General features: G+C 45.7%; 1 protein-coding gene across 1 annotated transcript in view; it reads left to right on the top strand.

Moving 5' to 3' along the window:
* Window positions 1-14,942: 14,942 nt before the first annotated feature.
* Window positions 14,943-20,244, top strand: part of pde1a (phosphodiesterase 1A, calmodulin-dependent) — an 88,676-nt gene continuing 83,374 nt past the window's right edge. Inside the window, exon 1 of the mRNA XM_056288977.1 lies at window positions 14,943-14,962. The gene's annotated coding sequence lies outside the window, so the exon portion shown is untranslated. The remainder of the gene's footprint in view (window positions 14,963-20,244) is intronic.

Below are 20,244 nucleotides of genomic sequence, written 5' to 3'. Positions count from 1 at the left end.
GAAGCTTGACGTCCAGGTAGACTGAGTAGAAGCTTGAAATCTTGTTAGACTGAGTAGAAGCTTGAAGTCCTGGTAGACTGAGTAGAAGCTTGAAGTCCTGGTAGACTGAGTAGAAGCTTGAAATCTTGTTAGACTGAGTAGAAGCTTGAAGTCCTGGTAGACTGACTAGAAGCTTGGAGTCCAGGTAGAGTGAGTAGAAGCTTGACGTCCAGGTAGACTGAGTAGAAGCTTGACATCCTAGTAAACTGAGTAGAAGCTTGAAGTCCAGGTAGAGTGAGTAGAAGCTTGAAATCTTGTTAGACTGAGTAGAAGCTTGAAGTCCTGGTAGACTGAGTAGAAGCTTGACGTCCTAGTAAACTGAGTAGAAGCTTGAAGTCCAGGTAGACTGAGAAGAAGCTTGAAGTCCTGGTAGACTGAGAAGAAGCTTGAAGTCCAGGTAGACTGAGTAGAAGCTTGAAATCTTGTTAGACTGAGTAGAAGCTTAAAGTCCTGGTAGACTGAGTAGAAGCTTGACGTCCTAGTAAACTGAGTAGAAGCTTGAAGTCCAGGTAGACTGAGAAGAAGGTTGAAGTCCTGGTAGACTGAGAAGAAGCTTGAAGTCCAGGTAGACTGAGTAGAAGCTTGAAGTCCAGGTAGACTGAGTAGAAGCTTGAAATCTTGTTAGACAGAGTAGAAGCTTGAAGTCCTGGTAGACTGAGTAGAAGCTTGACGTCCAGGTAGACTGAGTAAAAGCTTGAAATCTTGTTAGACTGAGTAGAAGCTTGAAGTCCTGGTAGACTGAGTAGAAGCTTGAAGTCCTGGTAGACTGAGTAGAAGCTTGAAATCTTGTTAGACTGAGTAGAAGCTTGAAGTCCTGGTAGACTGAGTCGAAGCTTGAAGTCCTGGTAGACTGAGTAGAAGCTTGAAATCTTGTTAGACTGAGTAGAAGCTTGACGTCCTGGTAGACTGTGTAGAAGCTTGAAATCTTGTTAGCCTGAGTAGAAGCTTGAAGTCCTGGTAGACTGAGTAGAAGCTTGAAGTCCAGGTATGCTGGGTAGAAGATGGTCATTGTAAAGTGACGGTTGTGTGTAGAACCTGCCGTGTTTACTCCAGTTGAGCTGTTTCAGTTGGTTTGGGGAGGTGAAAAGTTTTATTCAAATCAGTCATGTCCCTGATGTTTGAATCCTGGTCCACATTAAAGAGCAGGTCCAGAGCGACTCCTCTCACAAAGCCATGCGGACCCCCGTCCTCAAAACTACAGACATTTATGAGGTTATAACATGCAGTTGTACGTTGGTTTGGGTGGTTATGACACTGTATTGTTTATAAGGGTGGGGTACCTGCAGTCACCTGAGACTGAAGAGGTCACTTAGATGATGATGACACGTATGTCAATAAACGTTGTGTCCACATGAACTGATTCACCTTTCACCATCTGGTTTTACTAACAAGTCCTTGTCATCTGGTTTAGGTATGTCAAGTGAAATATATTAATTTGCTCTTTAATGCCCCATTTTCTGCTGCATTGTTTCTAGTGTCCCCATCTTCCTCTGAACCGGGGGGGGGGGGGGTGCTATCAACCCTGCTGAGAAACCCAACCAAATGCAGCATATTGAAAAACTGTTGGTTTCAGAGTTGTGGTTATTTGATCAGTTCTTCTTCAGTTTGAGTTATCAGCTGTGTGGTATGATCAGACACGGCTGCCCAGTGCTCTGAGCATTGGATGGCTTAAATGCAGAAAATGATTTTCGTTGTATGTATGTACTACTAGTACTACTACTACTACTCCTCCCATTCACACCATGGTAGAAGAGTTTGAACCCACCTCCGATGCTCCTGGCCTTACTCCCCTTCCAACTGTGCAGAGGTGGTGTTACTGCTGTTTACAGGAAGACCTTTAAAAAAATCCACCATTTCCATTCCGGCCACTCATTCTTTCGAACACCTTGCCTTCAAACTCTCTAGTCCCACTCCCTTGGTCACTGCTATTATCTATTGCCCCTGCCCCAAGCCAAACCACTTCTTTCTCTCTGACTTTTCTGATTTTCTGACCCAGCTATGCGCCATCTCACCTTCCGTTCTCCTCCTGGGTGATTTTAATATCCAAATTGATGACAGTGACTGTAAATCTGTCACAGAATTCCTGGAACTGCTACAATGCTTAAACCTCACACAACATATCAACTTCCCCACTCACAGCCATGGTCACATCCTGGATTTGGTCTGCTCCACTGGTCTCACAATACATCAACTCTTCAGTTTCAACTTCAATATTTCTGACCATCTGGCAATCAGCATGGACAGTGACATTCCTATCCCCATCCTCAAAGCCAAACGCATAATATCCTTCAGAAATCTCCAATCTATCTTCCCCCTCAGCACTTTCTGCTTCTCCTGCCAGTAAAATTTCATGGACATATGGTGGACAGGAAGTGTTCCCTTAGTCTGCAGGTGGGGCGCCTGGTCCACCTACTACTCACACCTCATACACTTTGGCTCCACTCACCTCAAGGCTCTCTTTTCCACAATAAACAAACTTCTCAATAAACAAATTTCCCCTCGGGGATGAATAAAGTATTCTGATTCTGATTCTGATTCTCGAACCCAGTGAAAATGCCTCCAGCTTCTTCACAGTCAACAAATGCAACTCTCCTTGCATTTTTCCGATCTAAAACTGACACTATCTACAGCAACCTGACCAACTCCCCAGCCCACTCCAACCCCCCCCCCCCCCGCTTTACCACTCAGCCCCTGTCAAAATTCTCCTGTGTCCCCAGTGGAGCTGTCCAACCTTATGGTAGGAATGAGAAGCTCCACTTGTGTTCTGGATCCCTGCAGCTAGAAAAGCACTATATAAAACACAACTTGATTGATTGACTGACTGTCTCCCAGCTATGTTCTCACCCATCACAGAAATCATTAACTTCCCCTTCAGCTCTGGCTCAGTCCCGCATACACTTTAACTGGCTGCTGTCACCCCATCCTCAAAAAACCTGGACTCAACCCTGATATCATGAGCAACTTCCGGCCCAGCTCCAATCTCCCCTTTCTGTCAGAAATACTGGAACGTGTTGTCGCCTCCCAACTCAAAGTTCACCTCATCTCCAGTGACCTGTTCAAACCATTTCAATCTGGTGTCTGCTTACAGAACAGCACAGAAACAGCCCTCCTTAAAGTCACCAACGACCTCCTCCTCTCCTCAGACTCTGGCCACCTCAGCATTCCTATCCTCCTCAACCTTGCTGCAGCTTTCAACACCATCAACCACACCATTCTTTCCTGCCTTGAATCCTCCCTCAACATTCAACATAACATCAACCAGTATCCCCCCTCCTGGTTAAAGTCATATCTCACAAACAGACCAGAGCTCATCAGCACATCCTTCACTGCTACTGTCCCAAGGCATCCCTCTGGGTTCGATATTTGGTCCTCTCCTGTTCATTGTACCCAATTTCCCCTCGAGGATGAATAAAGTATTCTGATTCTGATTCTGATTCATCCTTTATATTCTCCCCCTTGGCAATCTTATACTTCTTTTCTTATTATTCTTATAATGGTTTTTATACTTTTTGTTATTTTATTCTTTTTTTATTCTTTATTCTTTTATTTGTATTCTAATAATTAGCAGTTATCAGTGTTCAAGTCTGTACATTAACTTTTTTGCACATAGCACTGGTGTTACAGAAGTTGATAGGTTTGTAGCACAGGCCACATAATTGTAGCAGGAGTATAAAACGTCCGTTGCCATCTCTAAAACAACCACAAGTAGTGCAGTTTATCACTTAAGCAGGTACGCGCCTTGCAAAGGGCATTAATGTTGCATACAGGGCACACAAAATCCAACTCTTAACAAGAAATATTTTCAGGCATTTTCTTTATTTTGTCATCATGGTCTCCACTTCTGCTGCTACAATGATGTCCAGTTCCACAGCTCCACTAAATCCATTACTACTACAGCTTACTCCAGCCTGACCAGCTGTCTCACTGAAATTAAATCATGGATGCAAGCCAACTTCCCCAAACTAAATTGTGATAAATCTGACATGATCATCCTCAGTCCCAAATCATTTACCAAAGGCACTCACAACTTCTGCTTCACCATCGATAACTCCATTCTGTCCCCCTCCCCACACATTCGTAACTTCGGACTCATTTTTGACAGCAACCTCCCCTTTGAACATCAAGTCAGTCATCTAACCAGAACTGCCTTTTCCACTCTCTTTCTCTGCTACTAAAATCTTGATCCATTCCTTCATCGCATCAAGAATTGACTACTGCAACAGAATTCTGTATGGCTCATCATCTACTACTACTACTGTTGACTGCTCCCATTAGGGGTCGCAACAGCAAATCATCCGTTTCCATCTCATCCTGCCCTCCGTATCTTCTTCTGTCACACCAGCCACCTGCATGTCCTCCCTCACCACATCCATAAACCTCCTCTTTAAAATAATAATAATAACAATAATAATAATGAATTAAATTTCTAACACTCAAGAGTGGCTTTACAATAAACGGGGTGAAACAAGACAACAGATAAACACAACACAGACATGCAGGGGTGGATGGGAAGGGGGGCAGACATACAGGGGTGGATGGGAAGGGGGGCTACGAGAGGGAGAAGCGGCAGCCACACACAACACTAGCAGTACTTTCCCACTTAAACACACACAAAAAGGCAAGAAAAACAAAACACAACATCACTGAGGACGCTGCTGTTGTGTAGGGGTTTAGTCCCGTAGCCTATTACTCTCCCGAGGTGTCCACTGGGTGGCACTATTTAACCCATAGCTGGGGGTGGTTCGTGGGCATCAGGGAATATCCACACACCGGTGAGCCTGCATACCGCACGTCTAGGGGTCAGACCTCCTCCAACTCCCTTGTAGTTCAGCCAGGGTCCAAGGTGTACCCAGTTACCGTGTGTCGCCACGGGGAGGAGCTACATAGGGTTTGCTGTTAGAGAGGCTATTTACTAGCAGGGAGAGACTTACATGATCGACTCTGCTGTTCACATTTCTGCTAGCCAGCGGTGAAGGTTGAGAGTGAGACGTGACAGACACACAACACTACAGCAACACACTAGATGCTTCACAACAACCCCACTTCTTTGCCAGTTCTGGGCAGCCTGAGACAACGTGGTCAATGGTTTCTTTGTACATTCCACAGATTCTTCATTTTGGGTCTGTTCCATCTTTGATGATGCGATGGTGATAGGATCTGGTTGCCAGGCTCTGGTCTTGTGCAGCGATTATCAGGCCCTCCATCTCTGCTTTCATTATTATTATTATTATTATTATTATCATTGTCAAAGGTGCGAGGTGTGGGGATCGGACTTGTTTTTCCAGCACGTCCCACAGATGCTCTATCAGATTGAGATCTGGGGAATTTGGAGGCCAAGGCAGCACCTTGAACTTTTTGTCATGTTCCTCAAACCATTCATGAACAATGTGTGCAGTGTGGAAGGGAGCATTATCCTGCTGAAAGAGGCCACTGCCATTAAGGATCAGCATTGCCATGAAGGGGTGCAATTGGTCTGCAGCAATGTATAGGTAGGTGGCACGTGTCAAAGCAACATCCACATGAACACCAGGACCCAAGGCTTCCCACTAGAGCATTGCCCAGGGCATCACACCATTTCCACTGGCTTGTCGTCTTCCTATAGTGCATCCTGGTGCCATCTCTACCTGAGGGAAACAATGCACACACACCTGGCCATCCACATGACGTAAAAGAAGATGAGATTCATCACACCAGGCCAGCTTCTTCCATTGCTCCATGGTCCAGTTCTGACACTCATGTGCCCACTGTAGGTGCTTTCAGCAGTGGACAGGCGTCATCATGGGCACTCTGACCAATCTGCAACTATGCAGTTCCAAACGCAGCAGGGTGAAACGCACTGTGTTCTGAGACTTGTGTATCATAGCCAGCATCAACTCTTTCAGCAATTTGAGCCACGGTAGCGCTTTTGTAGGATCGGACCGGATGGGCAAGCCTTCGTTCTCCACATGCTTCAATGAGCTTTGGGTGCCCATGACTGTGTCACTGGTTCACCGGTTGTCCTTCCTTGGACCACTTTTGGTAGGTACTGACCACTGCATACCGGGAACACACCACAAGTCCTGCCAATTTGGAGATGCTCTAACCCCGTCGTCTAGCCATCACATTGTGGCCCTTGTCAAAGTCAAGTCAAGTCAAACTTTATTAATAGAGCAAATCTGATACACAGGGCAACACAACGTGCTTTACATAAAGTGACAATACAATTGAAACACAATCATAAAAGTGCAAATGCAGAATATAAATATGCTTAACAGGTGTTAGTGCAGTTATACAGGAATTGGGGCAATATATACAAATATCAAACTATACAAAACATACACACTCTTACATACACACACACTAAGAACTTAGCCATAGGCTGTTGTGAAAAGAAAGGTTTTTAACCTGCTTTTTAATATGTCCAGTCTGGGGGCCTCTCTCAGGTCCTCAGGCAGGGTGTCCAGTGTGGGGGCTTCTCTCAGGTCCTCAGGCAGAGTGTTCCATCTACTTGGGGCTTAAATAGAAGATGCAGGTTCCCCTGCTCTAGAGCTAGCACGAGGGATGGTTAAAAGACCACTGCCATGGACCTGAGAGTTCTTGCTGGTTTGTAAGGAATGTCAGCACAGATGTAATTGCCACTCGCCATATTGGTCCCTCCACTGTAGCTGCATTTGGCCAGCAGCTGCCTTAAGTCTTGGCTCCTTTCACTGTGGTAAATGACTCTGTTGAAAATTTCACTAGTGACTTAAATGTGGCCCTCTCTAGTCTCCTCGATTCAGCTGCACCTCTCACTACCAGAGCTAGGCGACTGGAGAGGCCTACACCCTGGTTTAATGATGAGACATGTGCTCTTAAGCGGACCTGCAGGAGACTGGAACATAAATGGCGAAAATCAAAATTGGACGTTTTTTACCTATCGTGGCATGAGTGTTTATTGAAATACAAGCGTGCTTTATCTACTGCAAAAACATCGTATCTCTCTCACTTAATAAATATTAATAAACATAACCCCTGATTTCTCTTTGACACTGTATCTAAACTTACTAAAAAGCAGTCGTCTATTAGCTGCTCACCATTCACAGCCCATGAATTTCTAGATTTTTTCTGCAATAAGGTTGATGAGATCTTAGACAAAATTAGTTCTTCAACTCCATCTACTCCTGCAGATCCTGTCATACTAAATTCATATCTACACAATGAGTCACTGACAGTTCCAGTTATTACAGCTTTTGAGACTATCTCACTTGATACTTTGACTAAGTTCGTGTCAGCTTCTAAACCAACTGCTTGCCTACTTGATCCCTGACCAGCAAAACTTTTTAAAGACCTCTGGCCTTTTCTTGGACATACAATGCTAGACATCGTTAATTTATCTCTTACTACTGGCATTGTTCCCAGCAGTTTTAAGACAGTTGTGGTTAAAGCTCTACTTAAAAAACCACGCCTTGATCCAGGGTCTCTTAATAACTATCGACCAGTCTCTAATCTTCCATTCTTCTCTAAAGTACTAGAGAGAGGTGTGTATCAACAACTTTCGACCCATATAAAAGAAAACCATCTATATGAACCTTTTCAGTCGGCTTTCAGGCCCTGTCACTCCACTGAAACTGCTCTGACCAGAGTGGTAAATGATCTTCTACTGGCGATCGACTCTGATTCCACTTCTGTGCTTCTACTACTGGACCTCAGTGCAGCCTTTGACACCATTGATCACTGTATACTTTTAGATAGATTAAATTGTAATTTTGGTGTCTCTGGCTTAGCGCTCTCTTTGGCTTAAGTCCTACCTATCTGGAAGAACATATTGTGTCGGCTATAGTAATATTAAATAAAAAATTTCTGATGTTAAATATGGTTTGCCTCAGGGCTCAGTTCTTGGCCCTCTACTTTTCTCTCTTTACATTACACCTCTTGGCCAAATTATACGCAGTTATGGAATAAATTTCCATTGCTATGCTGATGATACTGAGCTGTATGTGCCTATAAGGGCTGATGATCATACTCAAATCACTAACTTAGAGGCCTGCTTGGCTACTATGAAAACCTGGATGTCACTTAACTTTCTGCTTTTGAATTCGGATAAAACCGAGGTGCTGGTCATTGACCCTGCTAAACACAGACACCAATTTGATCAAGTAACGATAACAATCGACAACTCTTTAGTTTTACAAATTGTGGCAGCCAAAAATCTTGGCTGCCACATTAAAGCACATTAAAGAAATCACCAAGACTGCCTTTTTTCACTTACTTAACATAGCTAAAATTCGGTCTTTTCTCTCCATGGCTGACGCAGAGATTCTAATACAGGCATTTGTTTCATCCAGACTTGATTACTGTAATGTTCTGTTCTCAGGTCTGCCACATTCTAGTACTAAAAGTCATCAGATGGTTCAGAATGCTGCTGCTAGAATCCTAACTAAAACTAGGAAATTTGACCATATTACACCAATTCTTGCCTCCCTTCGTTGGCTTCCTATCCATATCAGATCAGACTTCAAGGTGCTTCTGCTGACTTATAAAATCCTAAATGGGCTTGCCCCATCTTACCTGTCTGATCTCCTTAAAACGTACATGCCATCTCGAGCACTTCGTTCTCAAAATACAGGGCTCCTGTGTGTACCCAAAGTTAAAAAGAAGTCAGCTGGTGGCAGGGCCTTTTCCTATCGGGCCCCGTTCTCATGGAATAACTTGCCTGCTGCCATCAGACCATCAGAGTCTGTTGAGTCCTTTAAATCCAAACTTAAAACTCATCCTCAGCACTGCGGCTGTCACCCTTGTTCTCCACAAGCTGCACTTATATCTTTGTGCAAGCAACATTTGGCGAAGTGATTTTTACCCCCGCACTTCCTGCAGTCCTTCCCGTAGGCTGGGCACTGTCTAGGCGCGTGCCTGTTGCCCCACCAATTGCTTTTTCTCTTTTCTTTCAGCCGCACAGCATCCACCTCAGCTGTTTCGGCCGCACAGCATCCACCTCAGCTGTGTCAGCCGCACAGCATCCACCTCGGCTGTTTCAGCCGCACAGCATCCACCTCAGCTGTTTCGGCCGCACAGCATCCACCTCTCAGCTGTTTCAGCCGCACAGCATCCACCTCAGCTGTTTCGGCCTAACAGCATCCACCTCAGCTGTTTCAGCCGCACAGTATCCACCTCAGCTGTGTCAGCCGCACAGCATCCACCTCAGCTGTTTTGGCCGCACAGCATCCACCTCAGCTGTGTCAGCCGCACAGCATCCACCTCAGCTGTTTCGGCCGCACAGCATCCACCTCAGCTGTTTCAGCCGCACAGCATCCACCTCAGCTGTTTCGGCCGCCGCGGGGCCGTTGTCAAAAGTCTTTATTTGCATCCTCGTGCCTTGGCAAATCTTTATCGCCTTCTCTAACGTGAGGTCCGTGTCTTTGAGAGGTTGCATCCTCACGTTCTTGTCCCTCACTCCAATCACTACTTGATCTGTGATCAGGGATTCACATAATGTCCCGAAGTTACACGACCGACTTTTTAGCCGTAAGTCCGTGACATACTGTTCAATTGACTCTGACTCCTTTTGGAGACGACTTCTGAAAACATACCTTTCGTAGGCCACGTTGTGTCTCGGTGTGCAGTACTGGTCAAATGTGGTTATTACAGCCTCGTACTTGTCTTTTTCCACATCCGCAAAAACAAACGTGTTGTACACATCCGGTGCGGCGCGGCCTGCTACAGTTAGCAACGATGCTATTTCCCGCTTTTCTTCGTCGTCTTTTAGACCGATAGCAAGAGTATACAGTTCAACACATTGCTTGAAAGCTTTCCAGTTTTCGTCGACGTTCCCACTCAACTTTAACTCGTCTGGCTGACGAAGGGAGTCCATTGTCCGTCCTTTCAATTTAATGTTTCTCCTGGTACCATGTATTGACGAGGCTTGCACACCGGAGTCTGGATTCAGAGTGTTTTTATTCGTCGCTCTTTCCACATATAAAACTAGGATGGCACGACAACCTTACGCTACTGCCACCTACTGGTGCAGCGGTATAAGATCATGACCTGATACTGCATGTACTTGTCATATCAATACACGCTTCCGCACCCAGAGCGCGGTAGTCTTTGGTGGAGGAGAGGGGGGGGGCTGGCTAGTGCTGTGCAAACAGGCGCTGGGAGCTGCCGCAGAAACATATGGGTGAGAATGAAGGAGGGGTCCGCCGAGCCCAAAACGGCCAACATCTTCTCCAGCAGCTCGGAAGGTTTGCTACCGCCGAGTCCGATGAGTGACAGCAGGCGACCCGCCTTCTCCACCTCCGACAGCTGGAAGAGCTGCAAAAGGAAGCCCACAGCCGGGGGGGGGCTTCCAGTAGCCCCATAGCTCGGGCCGTGGTCCGGGCATCCAACGCCGCCACCACATGGAAACACCTCGTACTGTCCCGCGTTATTCCTCCCAGCTCGAACCGGGCTTCAATGTGCTGAAACCATGGCCGGGCGGGGACGGTGCTGCCAAAACTCGGGCTACTTCCCCGTCGCTGCTGAGATGCTAGCGCTAACATGAGCCGTACCGTTAGCATCACTCGGAACCGGAGCGGTGTCGTCATCGCTTTGGGTCGACATGTTCGTTGTCAACGTGCGGGGTCACCAATGGGGGAGTGCAGGGATGAGGAGACGGAGAGGTCGAGGCGAGTCCATCCCGTTTACTCGCCACACAAAACAACCCCGATACAGCACAATCTCTCCTGGCAACCAGCTAACCAACCGCTAGCTGCTGCTAACATGGCTCCGCCCCGGAAACTCTAAGCAGTGCCTACGTCATCACGCTGAAACGTCTGCCTTAACGGAGCAGCAGCTCCTGGTGAATCTACCCTTAACTGGGTATCACCACAACCTTTTTATATGCGCTACAGTTGAAGAAGACGAGTGTCAGGAGTGATTTGTGACAAAAGGGTGCCAGCAAGAGTTAAAGGCAATGTTTACAAGTTGGTAGTGAGACCAGTTATGTTGTATGGTTTGGAGACAGAGGCACTGACGAAAAGACGCAAAGTGGAGCTGGAGGTGGCAGAGGTGAAGATGCCAAAATTTTCACTGGGAGTGATGAAGAAGGACAGGATTGGGAACCAGTATATTAGAGGGACAGCTCAGGTTGGACAGTGTTGAGACAAAGCAAGAGAGACAAGATTGAGATGGTTTGGACATGTGTGGAGGAGAGATGCTGGGTATATTGGGAGAAGGATACTGAATATGGAGCTGCCAGGGAAGAGGAGAAGAGGAAGGCCAAAGAGGAGGTTTATGGATGTGGTGAGGGAGGACATGCAGGTGGCTGGTGTGACAGAGGAAGATGCAGAAGACAGGAAGAGTTAGAAATGGATGATCCACTGTGGCGCCCCCTAACGGGAGCAGCCAAAGATGGACTGGGCATTACAATGCAAAACACTAAAATAAGATCGATCGATTAATCAATCGATCAATCAATCAACCAATTAATCCGTTTCTATCATAATCAACTACAGTGGTCATTATAAAACTTAACAGTCTTTGAAGTTTTTACAGTGATTTTGTTCCATGTTACTTTGTACAACAAGGCCTACAGGAGGTGCTCCACCATGTCACAGCAAAGCAAACATTAAGAGCGATTTTAAAAATAAAAACCAAAGTACAATTATAAAATGAAGGCTGCAATTTAGTAAGACAAACTCCTGTAGCTTCATGTTAGCTTGTTTGTGATTCAGTAAATCAGACTCCTGTAGCTTCATGTTAGCTTGTTTGTGATTCAGTAAGACAAACTCCTGTAGCTTCATGTTACCTTTTTTGTAATTCAGCAAGACAGACTCCTGTAGCTTCATGTTAGCTTGTTTGTATGTAATTCAGTAAGACAGACTCGTGTAGCTTCGTGTTAGCTTGTTTGTATGTAATTCAGTAAGACAGACTCGTGTAGCTTCGTGTTAGCTTGTTTGTGATTCAGTAAGACAGACTCGTGTAGCTTCGTGTTAGCTTGTTTGTATGCAATTCAGTAAGACAGACTCCTGTAGCTTCGTGTTAGCTTGTTTGTGATTCAGTAAGACAGACTCGTGTAGCTTCGTGTTAGCTTGTTTGTGATTCAGTAAGACAGACTCCTGTAGCTTCGTGTTAGCTTGTTTGTGATTCAGTAAGACAGACTCCTTAGCGTCATGTTAGCTTGTTTGTAATTCAGTAAGACAGACTCATGTAGCTTCATGTTAGCTTGTTTCTAATTCAGTAAGACAAACTCCTGTAGCTTCATGTTAGCTTGTTTATAATTCAGTAAGACAGACTCATGTAGCTTCATGTTAGCCTGTTTGTAATTCACTAAGACAGACTTCTGTAGCTTCATGTTAGCTTGTTTGTAATTCAGCAAGAAAGACTTCTGTAGCTTCATGTTAGCTTGTTTGTAATTCAGTAAGTCAGACTCCTGTAGCATCATGTTAGCTTGTTTGTAATTCACTAAGTCAGACTCATGTAGCATCATGTTAGCTTGTTTGTAATTCAGTAAGACAGACTCTTGTAGCTTCACGTTAGCTTGTTTATAATTCAGTAAGACAGACTCCTGTAGCTTCATGTTAGCTTGTTTGTAATTCAGTAAGACAGACTCCTGTAGCTTCATTTTAGCTTGTTTGTAATTCAGTAAGACAGACTCCTTTGGCTTCATGTTAGCTTCTTGTAATTCAGTAAGTCAGACTCATATGTCTTCATGTTAGCTTGTTTGTAATTCAGTAAGACAGACTCCTGTAGCTTCTTGTTAGCTTGTTTGTAATTCAGTAAGACAGACTCCTGTAGCTTCATGTTAGCTTGTTTGTAATTCAGTAAGTCAGACTCCTGTAGCATCATGTTAGCTTGTTTGTAATTCAGTAAGACAGACTCTTATAGCTTCACGTTAGATTGTTTATAATTCAGAAAGACAGACTCCTGTGGCTTCATGTTAGCTTTGTAATTCAGTAAGACAGATTCCTGTAGCTTCTTGTTAGCTTGTTTGTAATTCAGTAAGACAGACTCCTTTGGCGTCATGATAGCTTCTTGTAATTCAGTAAGTCAGACTCATATGTCTTCATGTTAGCTTGTTTGTAATTCAGTAAGATAGACTCCTGCAGCTTCATGCTAGCTTGTTTGTAATTCAGTAAGTCAGACTCCTGTAGCATCATGTTAGCTTGTTTGTAATTCAGTAAGACAGACTCCTGTAGCATCATGTTAGCTTGTTTGTAATTCACTAAGTCAGACTCATGTGGCTTCATGTTAGCTTGTTTGTAATTCAGTAAGACAGACTCTTGTAGCTTCACGTTAGCTTGTTTATAATTCAGTAAGACAGACTCCTGTAGCTTCATGTTAGCTTGTTTGTAATTCAGTAAGACAGACTCCTGTAGCTTCATTTTAGCTTGTTTGTAATTCAGTAAGACAGACTCCTTTGGCTTCATGTTAGCTTCTTGTAATTCAGTAAGTCAGACTCATATGTCTTCATGTTAGCTTGTTTGTAATTCAGTAAGACAGACTCCTGTAGCTTCATGTTAGCTTGTTTGTAATTCAGTAAGACAGACTCCTGTAGCTTCATGTTAGCTTGTTTGTAATTCAGTAAGACAGACTCCTGTAGCTCCATGTTAGCTTGTTTCTAATTCAGTAAGACAGACTCATGTAGCTTCATGTTAGCTTGTTTCTAATTCAGTAAGACAGACTCCTGTAGCTTCATGTTAGCTTTGTAATTCAGTAAGACAGATTCCTGTAGCTTCTTGTTAGCTTGTTTGTAATTCAGTAAGACAGACTCCTTTGGCGTCATGATAGCTTTTTGTAATTCAGTAAGTCAGACTCATATGTCTTCATGTTAGCTTGTTTGTAATTCAGTAAGATAGACTCCTGCAGCTTCATGTTAGCTTGTTTGTAATTCAGTAAAACAGACTCCTATAGCTTCATGTTAGCTTGTTTGTAACAGACACCTTCGACACACCTCCTTACACTCCGCACGACGACACTAAAACCACAGTCAAGGCTGGGTGAGGCTGCCGCCAGACCACCCTCGGTGTTATCGGAACCGCCGGTCTGCATGGGCTAGCAGTTAGCTTAGCCTGTCCCACTTCTACTGCCTATCAGACCATGTTAATTCTTCGGGCACAGCTCCAGGCAGGGTCGTTGTCCCTGGTCCCACAGGACGGAGTAGACCAAGCTGTCCTAGCCATCAGACGACGACAAACATAAACATAGACATGGACGGTACTGGGTGAGGCCGTCGCAAACGTGAATTTGTTCTGCCGTCTTGCCACACCGGCACTGGGTGAGGCCGCTGCAAATGTGAATTCACGCCACCAGCTTCCCACACCACCACTCGGTGAGGCCGCTGCAAATGTGAATTTGCGCCTCTATTTTCCCACAGCGGAGGTGGTGTTTCAGGATGTTAAGGTTTCTTTAGCTGAACGTAATTTTCTGTTTGCCTGGTCAATGCTCGTCCTTGTTAGTTCAGACCCTGGGACATAAAATACATACTATAGTATAAACATATGTGTTTAATTTTTCAGCCTATCCACTTACACGGCTCCCCAAGTACAATCTTCCCCTTTTCTGTTCGGGATTTTTACTTCTTATTTATTTTACAAATCTCTGGCAAAGAAAAAAAACGTGTTTTACTTATCAGTTGAACATGCTTCATTAGTATGAGCTGGGTAGGATGTGACCAAAGCGTCCCCTGTGTGTGTGTGTGTGTGTGTGTGTGTGTGTGTGTGTGTGTGTGTGTGTGTGTGTGTGTGTGTGTGTGTGTGTGTGTGTGTGTGTGTGTGTGTGTGTGTGTGTGTGTTTGTGTGTGTGTGTGTGTGTGTGTAAATGTACAAAGTATTAGGAGCCCCCTTCCTGCCATCAGAACAGCCAGAGTTAGTCAGGAACTCAGTATCGTGGTTGAGTAGGTTCAGCTTCTGTAATTGGCTGGGATTATCAGGTGGGTCTAATTATGCTTCTCTTTTTCTTACAGGCAGAAGTATAAAAGTACATCACAGAGGTAAGATACACACACACACACACACACACACACACACACACACACACACACACACACACACACACACACACACACGCTTGCTTGCTTGCTGGTTGTCCATCGTGTCCGATGATGACCATCTTCTCCTATTTGTGAGTCCTTTGGAGGCTGAATAGTCCGATCCTGGATGCACAGTTGCAGTTGAAGACCGGGCATGTAAAAGTGGTGCTGGGGGGGCAGGGGGTAGGGGTAGCTTTGGGAGCATGCCTCTTCACACGCTTTGCTACACGGTGTTGTGTGCACTGGTTTTCCATATACTTCACTCCCTCTGAGACATGAGAGCACCAGGTGGTGCGGCAGGAAGCAAGTTCCTCCAAAGAAGAGGGGCTGATCTGGCATCTTTTTAGTGTGGTCTTCATTTGGTCTTTGAACCGCTTCTTCTGCCCACCAGCAGTGTGTTGACCAAGGTGTAGTTGGCCGTAGAGGACTTTACGTGGGAGTCATTGGCTGGGCATGCGAATAACATGCACAAGCCACCTGAGTTGATGGTGGTTTAGGGTAGACTCCACACTGCAGCTGCCTGCCCGCTCCAACACCTCTGAGTGTGGCACTCTGTCCTCCAGAGTAATGCCGAGGATCCTCTGGAGACATCTCACACGGCAGATATGAAGGTACCCACACACACACACACACACACACACACACACACCATCATTGGCAGTTAAACAGGGTCAAGTATGACTGACTATCTTCCTTCTAGGTCCTTGTAAGTCTTCACAGGTGGGAGTAGAGGCCAGTCCTGCAGCCACGTGTTTTGGGGCAATGTGGGCAAGGGTATAAAGGAATGGTTGGGGATGTGGTTTGGGCCTTTCTGGTAATTAACTCCTTTCTGAGTCTGCACTTGTTTTCAGCAGCACAATGGAAGTCATGGTTGTAGCACCCAGCACCCTCACAGTCAGTCTCCAGTCCTCCCTGTTTTTGCTGCTTGTTCCCATGTGTTAAGGTTGATGCCAAACCTTCTGATGTGGGCCATGATGTTATCTTTATATCACTTCTTTTGTCCTCCTGGGACACGGCGTCCTGTCATGAGCTGAGAGTAAAGGACCTGTTTCATGAGGCAAGAGTCAGACATGTGGAGGACATGGCCAGTCCATCTCAGCTGTTGTTGTGCAATGGTGGCAGTTATGGTAGGCATGTCGCCCTCCTCGAGGACGCTGAAGTTGGTGCCCTTTGCATCCTCCCAGCTGATCTTAAGGATCTTCCTGAGGCATTGCTGTTGGTATGCCTTGACTGCCTTCAGGTCCCTGCTACATGTGGTCCAGTTTTCTGACCCCTACAGTAGGGTGGGCAGCACTACCACTTTGTACACCAGAGTTTTTGTTCTGGCCTGAAGATCGTAGCTTTCAAAAACACTTTTATTCAATCTTGAGGAGGCCCGGCTAGCACAAATGAGACAACGGTGTAGTTCAATTTCAGTGTTGGCTTTGGAGGAGAGAAGGCTGCCAAGATATGGGAACTGTTCCACGTTTTCAAGTCTGGTGTTATCTACAGATATGGATGGGGGCAGAGCAAGCATATTTCTGTTGGGTGGGGGTTGGTAGAAGATTCGAGTCTTTTTTATATTAATGGCCACACCAAGCTGCTTGTATGCCTTTGCAAAGGTGACCAGTATGTTCGTAGTTCCTCGTCTACAAGGGACACTAAGGCATTGTCATCAGTGTACTGCAGCACAATGATGGATGTGGTGGTGTTTTTACCATTAGTCCTGAATCTGATGATATTCAGAAGAGTCCCATGAGAAAATGAAACGGAAACCTGCACTGGAAAGTGTCACAGCCTCTCTCCCTTGACACCTGCTGTCGCCCTCTCTCCCTTGACATCAAAGCAGTTGCCCTTGACACCTGCTGACCCCCCCTTCACCCCGGTACACCAACTGGCCATCAAAGCAATCGCCCTCTCTCCCTTGCCACCTGCTGTCGCCCTCTCTCCCTTGACATCAAAGCAATCGCCCTCACCCTTAAAAAGCCTCCACTGTGGACCAGTCTTCGCTGGAACGTCGCCATTCATGGACTTCTGCCTGCCAGTCTACCTGCCACTGAGCCAACTCCTGCTCTACCCCTGGGATCGGTCACTTCAATAAAGACTTGTTTTCTTCCCTTACCTGGTTGTCCCGTCTGCTTTTGGGTTCTTTCCAGATACGTGACAGAAAGAGACATTTCAAATGGAGACCCAGCCTGAGGATACGGGAATAAATAAAATTCAGACCGATGAGGATGTGGACTTGGTTTCTTTTCTGTTTCTGTGTGTGTAAAAACAGTGATTTTATAAAAACAAATGGAGAGAAATTATAAAATACAATGAGAGATTCGATGAGACATTATGATAAGGATTTGCTGTAGAAGTGTGTTTTGATGGAGTAATTAAAGAGGTCTCTTGGGTTTGAGGTCCTACAACATGGTGTTCTGAAGCCACGAGAGCTCTGATGGTAGAATGTGATTCCGACACGTGGTGGTGAGCCGTAGCCGATCTTCCTCCTGTCCAGGTACCTGTGTAAAGGAAATGACACCCACCACTCTGCAGCTGACTCAGTCACACAGCTGGGCCTCCGTAGTCGTCGTCCACGTCGGCACCAATGGCATCAAAACACAACAGTTGGACACGCTCAAAGGTGATTACGTGTGCCTGCCTCGAGGACAGTCTGCTGGACACCGGGAACCAGATCATTATTTCCGGTCCACTCTCCCCACCCACATTTTGGTGACGGGAAGTTCAGTCGCCGACGCCAACTCCACATCTGGCTAAAGGGTTGCTGCAGGAACAGAGATGTCCCCTTTATTGGCAGTTTTGCTGCCTTTTTAAATAGTACTCAGCTTTTTAAATAAGATGGCCTTCACCCTTCTCACAAAGGTTCACACTTTTTATCAACCAACATTGAACTGATTTTACACTCCTATAAGGCTTTTACCTCCTAACTGGTAGTGACTCCGGATCTGACCCTGACTCCCAGGGCTCATATAGTATTCGTTTTAGGATTGTCCATCCATCCATTATTCAGACCGCTTATCCCGCTCTCAGGGTCACAGGGAAGCTGGAGCCTATCCCAGCAGTCATGCCAAGATGTAATACCCACTACCCTGTGCATTATGTGTTTTCTGCTGGTAGGCCAGATGATTAGATTACAGTATGCTGGTGTGATTCCAGTTAAGCTAAGACCTTATTCCAGCTGTCTTCGCTCTTTTAAACACTGGCCATGTCTAATGAGTCTTTCATTCTCAGTAATGTCATTACATCCTTTAACCTTAATTTCCCATTCCTGACTGAGACATGGTTTAAATCTGCGGAGTGCTCCCTCTAGTGGAGCTATAAATGAATGCACCTAGGTTGACAGGCCATGGTGGGGTATTGCAGCTTCTTTTAAGAATCGTCACACAATCTTAACTTTGAAAATTGTGCATGATAACCCTATTTGCTGTATCAACCCCCCAGTTCAAATGTAGGTTTATCTTAGCTGCGGTCCTCTCCTGTGTTCATATTTGATAGGGCCATTATAGTTAGCAACTCTAGCATTCATACTGATAATCCTTTTAATTCATATGCCACAGATTTTTGTAAACATTTCTACATCTTTTAACCTTGTGCAGCATGTCACTGGCCCCACACATAACCCTGGGCACACACATAACCCTGGCCCCTCACACAACCCTGGCCCCACACACAACCCTGGCCCCACACACAACCCTGGCCCCACACACAACCCTGGCCCCACACATAACCCTGGCCCCACACATAACCCTGGCCCCACACATAACCCTGTCCCCTCACACAACCCTGGCCCCTCACATAACCCTGGCCCCACACATAACCCTGGTTCCACACACAACCCTGGCCCCACACCCTTGACTTAGTTTTCACTCTGGGCATGTGTCTTGTTTGATTTTGTGTCTGCCTTTAAATGTGTTACCTTCGATGCACCTTTACCACTGACTACAGGAGCTCAGAAATGCATAATCCACTCTCGCACTTTAATAAGCAGCTCGCAGTCACGTTTTCCAGCTCCTTTTCTTGTCTGGCCAACTGCTGTGCTGACATGGCCAACATTACTGACCAGGTCAGTTGCTTTAATGACTTGTGTACACCAGCCCTTGATTTTTCTGCTCCATACACTTCCAGGGCTGTCCCAATCATTAACACAACCCCCTGGATCAACCATGAAATGAGACAGCACAGAAGGGACTATGGGACAGCCAAATGTATATGGAAAAAATCTAAACTTGAAGTCCACCACCTCCATATGAAGGAGTTAATATGACATGACATTACATTCCAGTCATTTAGCCGACGCTTTTATCCAAAGCGACTTACAATAAGAGCATCGTGTAACGTAGGAGATCAGGAGAACTACTAGTCATCAGAGGTCATATAAGTGCATCTAATCAAGCATCTAAGAGCAAAACCAGTACTACAGTAAAAGCGCAAGAAGGAGTTTTTTTTTTAATGAGTGAATACAATAAGTGCTAAGAACAAGTAACAGGGTAGTAGTTCTTAAAGAGGTGAGTTTTCAACCTGCGCTGAAAGATGGGCAGCGACTCTGCTGTCCTGTCATCAGTGGGGAGTTTATTCCACCACTGTGGGGCCAGGACAGAAAAGAGCCGGGACCGGGTCGATCAGCAGCAGGGGCCTCTGAGCGACGGGGCAGCAGAGCGAAGTGGTCGGGCAGGGGTGTAGGGCTTGACCATGGCCTGGAGATAGGAAGGAGCTGTTCCTTTCACTGCCCTGTACGCTAGCACCAGAGTCTTAAACTGGATGCGAGCAGCTACTGGGAGCCAGTGTAGGGACATGAGAAGCCTCTGTTACCTGCAGATCAGCTATTTCGGGTGGGCACTGTGCTGCTGTCACTGGGTCCAAGCTGTGCGCTTCAAAGCAGGCATAAAAGTTGTTAAGCTCATCCAGGAGAGAGGCAGAGGTGTTTACAGCCACACTGGGTTTAGGTTCATAGTCCATAATCACCTGCAGCCCCCTCCGCATGCCTTGCTCTATAGAACTAATTCAGTCACATGATGGGCTCTACCACCATGCAAACAGAGAGGGCAGGCAAAAGTCAGGTGAGATGCTCCTTTATTTTTCTGTATGATTCTACTTGTAGCCCTAGCAACTAAGAAGATGTGTCCAGCTAACAGCAAGCTGTTTGGTTACTATGGCAACACCAGCAGACAGAGAATCAAATCAAATTAAATCAAATCAATTTTATTTGTATAGCCCAATATCACAAATTACAAATGTGGCTCAGTGGGCTTAACAGCAAC

This window comes from Lampris incognitus, chromosome 11, assembly GCF_029633865.1.
Source record: "Lampris incognitus isolate fLamInc1 chromosome 11, fLamInc1.hap2, whole genome shotgun sequence".
NCBI classification, from domain to species: domain Eukaryota; kingdom Metazoa; phylum Chordata; class Actinopteri; order Lampriformes; family Lampridae; genus Lampris; species Lampris incognitus.
Note: the sequence above shows the minus strand (reverse complement) of the source record. Positions and strands in the feature narration are given on the sequence as shown.